We start from the raw sequence: 12,949 nt of genomic DNA on the forward strand, positions 1-12,949 counted from the left end.
CACCCAGATGCTTAGAGAAGTTAAAGGAGTTACAGAAAGAAATAGAGAGCAAAACTGTACAGGTAGGGGAACTCAACCTCCGCCTTGCAGACCTATATAAACCTAACCGCAAAATAAATAAGAAAAAAGTTAAGGAAGTGAACAGTATTTTAGAAAAGTGAGATATGGGAGACCTCTGGAGAAAACTGAATGCAGATAGGAAGGAATACACCTTTTTCTCAGTGGTGCGTGGTACCTACAAAAAAATTGACCATGTACTATGGCATAAAAACCTTGCAATCCAATTAAGAAAAGCAGGAATAATAAATGCAAATTTTTCAGATCATGATGAAATAAAAATTACATGTACTAAAAAAGGCCATGGAAAGACGGACTAAAAATTAATTGGAAACTAATTAATCTAACCATAAAGACTGAGTAGGTTAAACAATAAATCAGAGAAAAAAATCAATAACTTCATACAAGAGAATGACAGTAGTGTGACAACATACCAAATCTTATGGGATATAGTCAAATGAGTTGTTAGAGAAAATTTTTATCTCTAAATGCTTACATGAGCAAAATAGAGAAAGAGATTAATGAATTGAGCATGCAACTAAAAAAGCTAGAAAAAGGGCAAGTTAAAAATCCACAATTAAATACCAAATTAGAAATTCTGAAAATCAAAGGAGAGCTTAACAAAATTTAAATTAAGAAAACTATTGAACTAATAAATAAAACTAAGGGTTGGTTTTATGAAAAAAAAATAAAACAGATAAACCTCTGGTTAATTTCTTTAAAAAAAAAGAAGAAAAACAAATTACTAGTGTCAAAAATGAAAAGAGTGAATTCACCACAAAATAAGAGGAAATTAAAACCACAATTGAAAAGTATTTTGTCAATCTGTATGCCAATAAATCTGACAATCAAAGTGAAATGGATGAATATTTACAAAAATACAAACTTTCCAGATTAACAAAAGAGGAAATAAAATATTTAAATAATCGCATTTCAGAAAAGAATTTGAACAAGTCCTTAATGAACTCCCTAAGAAAAAATCTCCAGAGCCAGATGGATTCACAAGTGAATCTTATCAAACATTTAAAGAACAATTAATTCTTGTGCTATATAAAGTATTTGGGGAAAAAAGGCAAAGAAGGAGTCCTACAGAAATTATATGATCATCTCGATAGATGCAGAAAAAGCTTTTGACAAAATATAGCACTCATTCCTATTAAAAACTTTGAGAGCACAGGAATAAATGGAAATTTCCTTAAAATATTAAGAGCATCTATCTAAAACCATCAGAAAGCATTATATGTAATTGGGATAAGCTAGAAGCTTTCTCAATAAGATTGGGGTTCAAACAAGGATGTCCACTATCCCCCGCCACCCCCATTCTTCAATATTTTCCTAGAAATCTTGTCTTTAACAATAAGAGAGAAAGAAAAAAGTGAAGGAATTAGAATAGGCAATGAGAAAACAAACCTATCACGCTTTGCAGATGATGTGATGGTACACTTAGAGAATCCTAAAGAATAAACTAAAAAAAACTACTTGAAATAATTAGCAATGTTAGCAAAGTTGAAGAACATAAAATAAACCCATATAAATCATTGGCATTACTATATATGAGTAACAAAGCCCAACAGCAAGAGATAGAAAGAGAAATTCCATTTAAATAACTATGAATAATATAAATTTGGGAATCTACCTGCCAAGGCAAATCCAGGATCTTTTCACACAAATAAAGTCAGATCTAAATAATTGGGGAAATATCATTTGCTTGTGGGTAGGCTAAGCTAATATAATAAAAATGACAATTCTACCTAAATTAACTTACTTATTCAGTGCCATACCAATCAAACTACCAAAAAGTATTTCAGAGAGCTAAAAATAATAACAGAATTCAGCTGGAATTACAAAATGTCCTGAATTTCATGGGAATCAATGAAATGTAAGAGAAGGTTGCCTGGCCTATGACATCTAAAACTATACTACAAAGCAGCGATATTCAAACTTACTTTGTACTGGCTAAGAAATAGAGTGGTGGATCAGTGGATTAGGTTAGGTACACAAGACACAGTAGTCAATGACTGTAGTTATCCACCGTTTGGTAAACCCAACTCTTGGACAAGATCTCATTATTTGACAAAAATTACTGGGAAAACTGGAAAATAATGTGATAGAAACTAGGCATTGATCAACATTTTACACCATATACCAAGATAAAGTCAAAATAGGTACATGATTTAGACATAAAGGGTGATACTACAAGGAAATTAAGGGAGCAAGGAAGAGTTCACCTGTCAGATCTATGTAGAAGGGAAAAATTTATCACCAAACTACAGATAGAGAATGTTATGAAATGCAAAATGGATAATTTTGGTTACACTAAATTCAAAAGGTTTTGCACAAACAAAGCCAATGCAACCAAGATTAGAAGGGAAACAGAAAGCTGGGAAACATTTTTTTATAGGCAGTGTCTCTGATAAAGGCCTCCTTTCTAAAATATATAGAGAACTGAGTCAACTTCATAAGAATGCAAGTCATTCCCCAATTGATAATGGTCAAAGGATATGAACAGACAGTTTTCAGAAGAAGAAATTAAAACTATCTATAGTCATAGGAAAAAGTGGTCTAAATCACTCTTAATTAGAGAAATGCAAATCAAAACAACTCTGAGGTACCACATCACACCTATCTCATTGGCTAATATGACAATGTTGCAACAATCTGCTAGCAGCTGCTGAAGGGGTGTAAGGCCCACCAACAACCAGCACACAGAAAATTGCCAACACAGGTTCTTTAATCTGCTTTACTAAGGAAAGCAAGGTTAAGGGGTTAACAATTATATTTCAATTCAACATACAAATATCATTCACTTAGATCGGGGAAAGAGCCAGCACCCTGCACTTCAGAGCAAACACAAACAAATTGCAAACATCAACAGACAGACCTTGTCTGATTCAAATCTCAATGCGTAGTTACCACAGTTTAACAAAGTCTGAACATCCAGGTTTACAAGCTGCAGGGCTCTTATCTACAGCTGCCCAGAGTCTCTACATCAGCACTCCGCCAAGAGTGAGAGTCCTTCACTGATAGCTCTATTCTCTCTTTTTATACACTCTTTAGCCATCATCAAATGTCATCTGAGTGACCAGAACTCAGGCTCCTACTATTGGCTCTGGTCTTAGCAACTCCCCTTAGGACCCTGAAGTCAATATTTCCTATTAGATATATTTTGCAAAGGCTGTTTAGACACTACCTCAATATATCCATTACCTTGATCATGCTATTATGGAGTTATAGTGAAGTTGATCCATTTGACTGAATGTTATATTTCAACTGAAAGATCTCTAGACAAAGCTTTAAATGAATACAAATTAAACATGAAAAGTATTTGGAACATCAGAAAGAGTTCCACCAAGTGACTTCATCTTGAAAATCATTTCCAATTTCATAATTATTCTTTTTCCTGTCTTGGTAACTTTTGCTTTCATGTGGGGTTATATGACCATTAATCAGAAAAGTCTTTTAATCTTATGGTGCTATTTCCACAAAATGACACTGAAATTAAACTGTGTCTGTTCAAGCTAAAGAGGTCAGTCTAGAACTATCATGTCCTGCTTTGGCTTCACCTGTCCTTTAGAATCAGGTGAAAATGACCAAACCTATTCTACCAGCCTTGAACATAGTCTTTAAAATAGAAAGAATTTTCTATTTAAAAATAATTTAAAATTCATCGATCTCTTTATTAATTCCTTATTGCAATTATTGATTTGTACAGAATTCTAAAAGGACCACAAAGCAGAATTCTAATGATATGGTCTCATGCATTTTTTCCTTTTAAAAATTATACATTTCACTCAAAATATTTCTTATAATTTAAAAAATAATAGGTAACCATTTATCACTTCATTACTTTACAGTTAGCTTCAGACAATAGATACAAATATAGTTACTGTCACTTAAATATTATAAAAGTTTTGTGGTTAAATGAAATGTATTGCATAATGACTATAAATAACTATAAATTGTCTGTATTATTAGTTTTATGGGAAATAAATGCATTCGGTGTCAGTATGCTAATTAAAGGAACTCAGAGGGAGTATTGTTCAATACCCCACACAATCCTTTCAAAAAGCTAAATGACACTATAAGTGCAACAAGTTTCTGAAATTTCCATTCCATCCTCAATTAAAAAAATGTCCCCTCTAATAAAAGAAAGTAGAATAATATAGGGAGTCATTTTCCTTGGTTTAATCAATGGTCATACATATTTTGCTTTCTCCATCACACCTTCTTCCCCAGGAAAAATCATCAATAGGAAATCTCAGTATCCTGAAAGATTGAATCTGCCTGATACATCTCATCAGTCTCTAGAGAGATCCTATGCCTGGAAAGCAAGGATGGGTTCCTGGTCTTTATTTAAGGAGAGCACTAAGTATAGCCATTTCTTCATTTCCCGGTAGCTATAATGCTTTTGGAATTCTTTGGACTTCTTCATCATAAACCAAGTGGGGTACTTTCAACCTTTTCATCTTTCTTTTGTGTATTGTCTTCCTCTATTAGATTGTAAGCTCCTCGAGGGAAGGAACTGTATTTGTTTTTATGTGTATTTACATTCCCAGAGCTTAGTACAATGCCTGGCATATAGTACTCTTAATAGATATTTATTGACTGAATGACAAATAATATACAGAGCCCTGGAATTATTTTTCTTCAGTTTTACTTAATCAAGCAGAAATGGATGAATGAATGAAGCATTGTTTCTACATTGGACCATAAAATATCCATATCAAATATAAAATACTCATTTAGTATTCAAAGTCCTTGATGTATAGACACAATATCTAGGTGATTACCTGAATTGTTTTGTTCTTCATCAGAGCATTTCAATATGGGAAGAATAATCTTAAATAGGGATATTAGATATACATTAGGTAGCAACAATTTATACCAGAAATAGCAGGAAATATACCAGCAACAAATCCTAATTAGTTTAAGAATAAGTGTCCTGGTGAAAAACAGAGATAATGGGCTTCATGTATCAATAATTCAAAAAAGTTTCTGTGGGGCTTACAAAGACATATATGATAAAGCCTCAACCCTCATGTAAGGGTTGGAGTAGTGGAGGTGAACTATTCATGTTCTAAAAGAAGAGCAGGATATTCATATTAAAAGAACAAAGTGTGTCACAAATGATACCAAAGGAAATGTAATGTCATCAAACAAATCATTTACTGGGCATTTGATCAGACGATTATGATTTTTCCTTCATATATAAAATGTGTGTGCACCAGTTGCTCCCTCTTAAATAAGGGACTTGAACAAGATTCCTTCCTAGCTTTAAACATTTATTATTCATACAAATATTCCAGCTCATTATACAGTGAAATTGCATTTAAATGACTGAGATATAAGCACCAGACAAAGAAATACCTAGAATGCAAAAATTCTGAGTGTTGTTCAATTGAGATACCAAAATACAATACATACAGTTTATTATTGCCTGTATATTAATCCTCCAAGTTCCTGGAGTCAGCTAGATGACAAAGCAAATCAAGTTTTGGCCTTTGAGTAAAAAAGATATGCTTTCAAATCCTGCTTCAGATATTAACTGCCTTATGTGACCATGGGAACTGACTTGATTTCTCTCAGTCTCATTTTCCTCATCTGTAAAATGACGTTGTTAATAATAGCTCTTATCTTCTGAAGTTACTGTGAGGATCTATAGAAAATGCTATATAAGTTCTAGTTGTGTTGTTGCTGTTGTTTGTTGTTGTTAGTGTGGACACTCCCTTCTCCTTTGCAGAACACAACTTTATTTCATTTAACAGGTGCTTAGGAGAGTTCTGGTGATCAGAAATTCATCACCTTTGGCCAGTTTGCTGGTGGTGAACTTTTCTGATCTTAGGTAGGAGGGTCCTTGGATGACAAATGCATGTTCATCATAGGTCCCATCCTGAAGATTTGGCATCTCAGTAAAACCTTCAGCTCTTGTGCTCCATGGCAAAGGCTTGGATCAGGACGGTCAGCTCCATGCTATAGTCAGGCATCAGAGGAAGAATTTATTGGCAGCATACAAATTATGTCAATATAACACAGGATTTTCATGCAAAGAAATTGCCTTTTAATCTCTTATGTAAAGGACAACTCACATAGCCTCAATTCAGAAACATAAGCTATTGAACCTGGAAGGCCTACAGGAAGGGTCTGTTGCACCAGGCTGAGAGAGGAAGGCAGGCTGACACAGGTCCCACTAGCATAGCCCCAGGCCCAGCAAAGGCAGCACAGACCAGAAGAGACTGAATCACTTGGCAGTAGTGGCAGTTTCCAGACTTCTCCGCCCACAGATGCCAGAGACAACTTAGAAGTTCAGGGAGAAAGGTCTGTCAGAACTGGGTGAGAGAGAATCAGAGTCTAGCACAGGTCATGCCAATACAGCCCCAGCCCCAGAAAACCAAGAGCAGATCTTAGGAGTGACTGAATCAGCAGCAGCAGCAGCAGCACCTGTGGCCACAATGGTAACAGCTGCTCCTGGAGCTATCTGCCCACAGATTGAATGTGTTAAAGTGTTAAAGTTGACTTCTGGGGCCAAGATGGCAGAGTAAGCAGTAAGTCAATCTCATCACCCCCCTTATTGAACTTGACACACCCAGAGTATATCGCCCCAGGAAAAGTCCTGAAATAGTGGAGCCAATAGAAAGATGAGATGCAGCAGACTTTTAGCTCAGGAGGCTACAGGTATTAAGGGAAAGGTCCCTCTTGCTGTGGTTGAAGGAGACCAGTACAGGACAGGAGGCATTCCAGCAAGCCCCACCTTAGCAAACCAATGGGAGATGTTGAGAGCCAGGATGGTGGAGCCAACACCAGGCACACATTAACCACAACTACTAGCTGCAGCTCAGCACCAGGTAAGATACCAGCCTCCCACTGACAGCACTGGAGGCCCCAGCATGGTGTTTGTGGTTTTTTTCTTTCTTTTGTCACTTTAAAGACCAAAAATGTGTGCTTGGAGCCAGGTGACTCTCACTGGTTTCAATATACAAAGATCCCAAATACATCTGCATGTCAGTCAAACCCGCGGGGAAAAAAATTGTTTTATTTTCAGTTTATATTGTGTACTAATCATTGCTATTATGTTTCAAGTGCATTAGGGACAAAAAACTTACTTAAACTTATAAATAATTATTTTTATGTGAATATTTTTGGTGATGTGGTACTGAGCATCCGACTTTACATTATTTCCTGCGGGAAAATTCGCTTTGCAATATGAACAAATAGCATGACGACCAGAACTTTGGAAGGAATTAAATTCATAAACTGAGGCTCTACTGTACTGAAATAGTCAAAATGGGTAGACAATTGAGACATAAAGGCTGATACTATAAGCAAACTAGGAGAGCGAGGAATACTTTGCCTGTTAGATCTATGGAGAAGGGAAGAATTTATTACTAAACAAGAGATAGAGAATATCGTGAAATGCAAAATGAATAATTTTGATTACATTAAATTAAAAAGTTTTTTGCACAAACAAAGCCAATGCAACCAAGATTAGCAAAGAAGCCAAAAATTGGGAGGGAATTTTTACAACCAGTATTTCTGATAAAGGCCTCATTTCTCAAATACATAGAGAACTGAGTCAAATTTATAAGAATACAAGTCATTCCCCAATTGATAAATTGTCAAAGGATATGAACAGGTAGTTTTCAGATGAAGAAATTAAAGCTATCTATAGTCATATGAAAAAATGCTCTAAATCACTATTGACTAGAAAAATACAAATCAAAACAACTCTAAAGTACCACATCACATCTATCAGACTGCCTAACATGACAAAAAGGGAAAATTATAAATCCTGGGAAAGATGTGAGAAAATTGGAACACTAATGCTTTGGTGGTGGAGTAGTAAACTGATTCAACCATTCTCAATTTTAAAATAAGCATAAGATAGCACCACTCTGGGCAAAGATCTCCAAGGTTTTTGTAAGGATCAAATATGTTCATATTTGTCAAGCACTCAACACAGTGCCTGGCACATTTTAGATGCTATGCAAAAGGTAGTTATTATTATTAGCTCTTCTATAATCAAACTGAGAGGACATTGGGAAGGAAGAATGAGAATGAAGGAAAGAAAGAAGGAAGAAAAAGAAGGAAGAAAAAATCGTTACTAAGTGCCTCCTACATACCAGATGCTGCGAAAAATGCTTCATAAATATTATCTCATTTAATTGTCACAAAACCCTGGTCCTGGAAGGTGCTATTATTATTATTCCTCTTTTACAGCCAATTAACTGAAGTGAACAGAGTATGTCCGTTGTCAAGTTCACACACCTAGTAAGTGTGTAAGGTTGGATTTGAACATGTTTTCCTGAACCTAACACCAATGCTCAATTTATCTAGTTGTACCACATGATGTCTCTAGTTCACTTTTGTTAGTTAAGTGATAAAGAATTGGTTGAAGGCTATTTTAAGCAGGTGGTATAATTTTAGAAAAAGATCAAAGGTGGAAGTTAGAAAAAGAAACAACAGGGACTTAGGAGGCATGCCCTATAGTGAAGGTGTCATAACAGCATAGAAACAGAGACAAGGTTGATTATTAATGCACAGAGAGAAATTTGAAGTTCCTTTTCAGAGTGGGACCAATACATATGTCAAAAGGTCCCGAAAATTAATAAAACTATTTCTCAAGATTTCTACAAGTGTGATTAGCGTTTAATATACATTACAAAGTTTCATAAAATACACTGATTCAAAAACATAAACTCCCCTATTCATTGAAAAGAAACCAATGTTTTCAGGGCACCAAATGGAATCCAAAATGCTAAAACTTTTATGTATGATTATGTATTTCTCAGGCATATACTCTTTTTAAAATTATTACAGTCTTTTAATTAGATATTATTAATAACTTTTTTGGTGTGATCGTGGTAGTTTTTGGTCATGTTACATTGTCTGAGAAAGGAATTCAAATCTGAATGATTTCTGCAAAATGACTTTTTGGGGGGCAGGAAATTGTTTTATAATGAAGCTAATATTAGACATTATTCTTCCAAGTTACATATGAAGCTAAAAATACCAGCTTACAAAAAACTCCACTATGCCATGGCAGTCTTTCTAAACAGGTCACATTAAGAACAATCACAATTATATGGTAGTTATGCATTTTTTGTCAAAACTTTGGAAATTTAGAAGAGTGTTTAAGTGAACAAAAGTAATTTGCCTATCAAGACTGTGTTATTATCTCAAAGGTTCTCTTAGGTGGGATCAAAACCACTGCTAACTCCAACCTTTCTAGAAATTCTAAAGGATTATGAAACTCTTGCTATAGAATTGGTAGGAAATTGTGAGGAGAGGGTGATATAGCTGTTGGAGGAATGAAAAACTGTGTGGTTTCCATTTATTGTAATTGATTTGTTAAGAAAATGCTTATGGGGAATTTTCCACATTTGGAATCATATGTTTTACTTCAGGACATTCTATATGTTCTTTAAAATTATCATTTCTTGATCAAGAGTAGATTAATAATACCTGTGGCCCAAATATATCTGAAATGCTGGTCCTTGGTAATATGGATTCAAGGTTATTGAAAACTCTAAGAGGACATGGCCTTATAATTTAAAAAATAATAAAAATCATATCAAAACTTATAATAAATTCCAGCTGTTCTCTGAGCATTTTCCGATTTCTTCCTCCAGAAACTCCTACAACAATTTCTACTTCTTTCCATAGAATCTACATAAATCTACCTTATATTCATTTCTGCATCTATCTTAGTTCTTCTATTAGATTGTGAACTCTTTGAGGGTAGCCACAATATTACTTATTCTGTAAGCTTCACAGAACCTAGCACAGTGCCCTGGGCAATGAATAAATATGCTTTGAATTTTTAAAAATAATAACAACTAACATTTATATTGCACTTTATGATTTGTAAGACCTTGTCTTACTTGACAGGCATATGAGGAGGTTCAATAAACATGTAAAGGATTAAAATTGTTTTTAAACCATAAGTAACTAAAGATATTAGTTATCATTAGTAGAAATTATAAGCATTACAAAGCTTTCTACTAGTACTATAATTCATGAAAAATAGACGACTCTAAAGAATTGAAATGGAGGAAAATGTTTTATATACCTTTAAAAATAGATGAAATGTGCAATATTTGGCCCTTTGAGCAACTGAAGTTATAAGAATAAGAGATTACATTTCTAAATCTCATGGCTCAGCATCACAAACAGGCTATCTGTCAGACAGAAATGGAGATTCTCTTTTATAGTGGCCTAAATGGAATTTGTAAATCCTACTGTAAAATGATTGGACATGGAATCAGATTACCAAAAGAAGATATGGAATCTCTATGTCTGGACTATGATATACATCACCTATTTTTCTTGACTTGGGCATAAATCGAGCTGGAGATGGTGAGATAGTGTCTAGAGATTCCTTTTAGTTCTGTAATTCTCATTATTTTTTAAAACAGAGATGGTTAGACGATGAAAATGAACTTCCCTGGAGCACAGATATCTCTCATTTTTATTCTATTACATGTTGGGAAAGTATGTGTGATGGTAAGATAATATAATTTTGAAAGAAGGAGGAAAATCACATATTAAATCAAGAAAAAAAGGAAGTTTTGCCTACATCCTATCAGTTATCTACCTGCCAAGTTAGAATGACAGGGAGAGGGTGGAGAACTAGAAATACTCAGATGTTATAGCAACAAAAACATTTTTTTCTTCCATCTAAGGGGGAGCCTTGTGGGTCTTGGAGTACTAGGAGAGCACTGGAGTAAATGCAATTTCATGTACTCCTGAAAACACTAATTTGCTTTTATATAACCCACACATTTGAAAGCCTTGGGAAATGTAAACTCATTTGTCATTAACACGGTGATGATGTAGTCAAACTAATTATCTAAGAAGATCATAAGCTTTCTGAGAGGATGAAAGCTGTTATACTTAATATCACCTACAACAGCTGGCACAGTACTGACTAGGCAGGAGGTGCTCAAAAATACTTGAAAGGAACGATTGACTTGAATAAGAAACATTTTAATAGATATCCTGAAAGTCTAAGAACGAATCAATGGTTTATTAAAATCAAATCCCAGCTTTCTTGACACCAACATTATATTTAGAAGCAACTACTGAATTAATCATCTTTTTTTAAAAAAAAGAAACTTAAATTTGAAGAATATTCTGTGCAGTTATTAAGATGACCTCTATATCAAATGTATCATTTCTTAAAGCAATATCATTCATTGACACAGACATGGTTCAGTTTAGTATTCAGCTATGTCATGTCATGGTTTGCAAGCTCCATGTTCCAAGATTCACAAAAACTATATGTTTGGGGTTGCAGGTAGAGTCAGCCACCAATGAGATGAAATAAATTTTTTAACAAAAACTGGAAGAAGTTTGGCTCTCTAGATATCCAGATTTATAGACTTCTCTCCACATCTAGCACTAGAGTTGCCCAACTTAAAATTCAGTCCAAAAAGAAGGCAAGGGTTGGTATTCTCCTTTTGAGGGTCCATAGTCATGACTGAAGATTACACCTCATTAAGCCTAGACTTGAGACTGTCAGAAGAGTGAGTATAGAAGTTGGTGGAAATTTTTGTTTGTTTTGTTTTTGTTTTCACTTTGCATTGGCCTTACTAGAAGAGATTTACAGTAACAGTTGGGCTGTTTATTTGATTGTTTTTGTTTGTTTTTTGTTTTTTTTCTAGATGGAGATTCACAATTCTTTAGACAAGGACTGAACTCTGATAAACACCACCATATTCATGCTATTCCCTCTGATGTTAGAAAATACCATGATCATTTCAAATAGGAAATTGCAAAAGACACTGAGATGATTTTTTTCACCTTCTATATGATCTGTGTTAAAAGTCATATGTTCTACTTTGGGGGGCAGAGCCAAGATAGCAGCTAGAAAGCAGGGACTTGCTTAAGCTCTCCCCTACATCCTTCCAAACACCTACAAAAATGGCTCTGAACAAATACTAGAGATGCAGAACCCACAAAACAGCAGAGGGAAGCAGGGCTCCAGACCAGGACAACCTGGATGGTTGCTAGAAAGGGTTTATCGCATGGAGCTGGGAGCAGAGCAGAGCCCAGTGTGAGCTGAGCCAGGACCAACCAGACTGGGAGCCGAGCAGAACAGGCCACAGGGCCCTGAATCATTGAGCTGTGGCAGTTACCAGACTTCTCAACCCACAAATGCCAAAGACAACAGAGCAGGTGAGGGGGAAAAACTGCTGGGATAGAGTGAAAGGAGTTTTTGGTCAGCCACCACCCCAGGGGGCAGTGGAGGTCATGCAACTCTGAGGCTGCTTTCGGAGCTACAGCTGTACTTGCTTTCTACCCCAGGCCCACCTGTTGGGAGGAATTAAGATGCAGATTAGAGTAGGAGTGCAAAGCCTGCTTTGCCTTGCCTGGATCTGGGCCATAATCCTGGTTGGTGGTTATTGGGGGAGAAGGAGCACTGGTGTGGCAGAGCTTGTGGTGCAGAAGGAGCTCTAAAAGCAGCAGTGTAGCCCCTCAAGCTTGGGACAAAGTACTCTCTACTCTACAAGCAGTCATACCCTGACAAAAAGTTCAAGGGTCAAGTAGTTGGCTGGGACCATGAACTAGCAGCAAAAACAGACTGATTCAGACCCAGACTTTGGAATCTTTCTTTGGTGACAAAGAAGACCAAAACATACAGCCAGAAGAAGTCAACAAAGTCAAGAAGGCTACATCTTCCAAGAAAATATGAATTGGTCTGAGGCCATGGAAGAGCTCAAAAAGGATTTGGAAAAGCAAGTAAGAGAAGTAGAGGAAAAATTGGGAAGAGAAATGAGAGTGATGTGAGGAAACCATGAAAAACAAGTCAATGACTTGCTAAAGGAGACCCAAAAAATACTGAAGAAAACAAAACCTTAAAAATACACTAACTCAAATGGCAAAAGTGCTCCAA

Source organism: Trichosurus vulpecula, chromosome 1, assembly GCF_011100635.1.
Source record: "Trichosurus vulpecula isolate mTriVul1 chromosome 1, mTriVul1.pri, whole genome shotgun sequence".
Lineage (NCBI taxonomy): Eukaryota > Metazoa > Chordata > Mammalia > Diprotodontia > Phalangeridae > Trichosurus > Trichosurus vulpecula.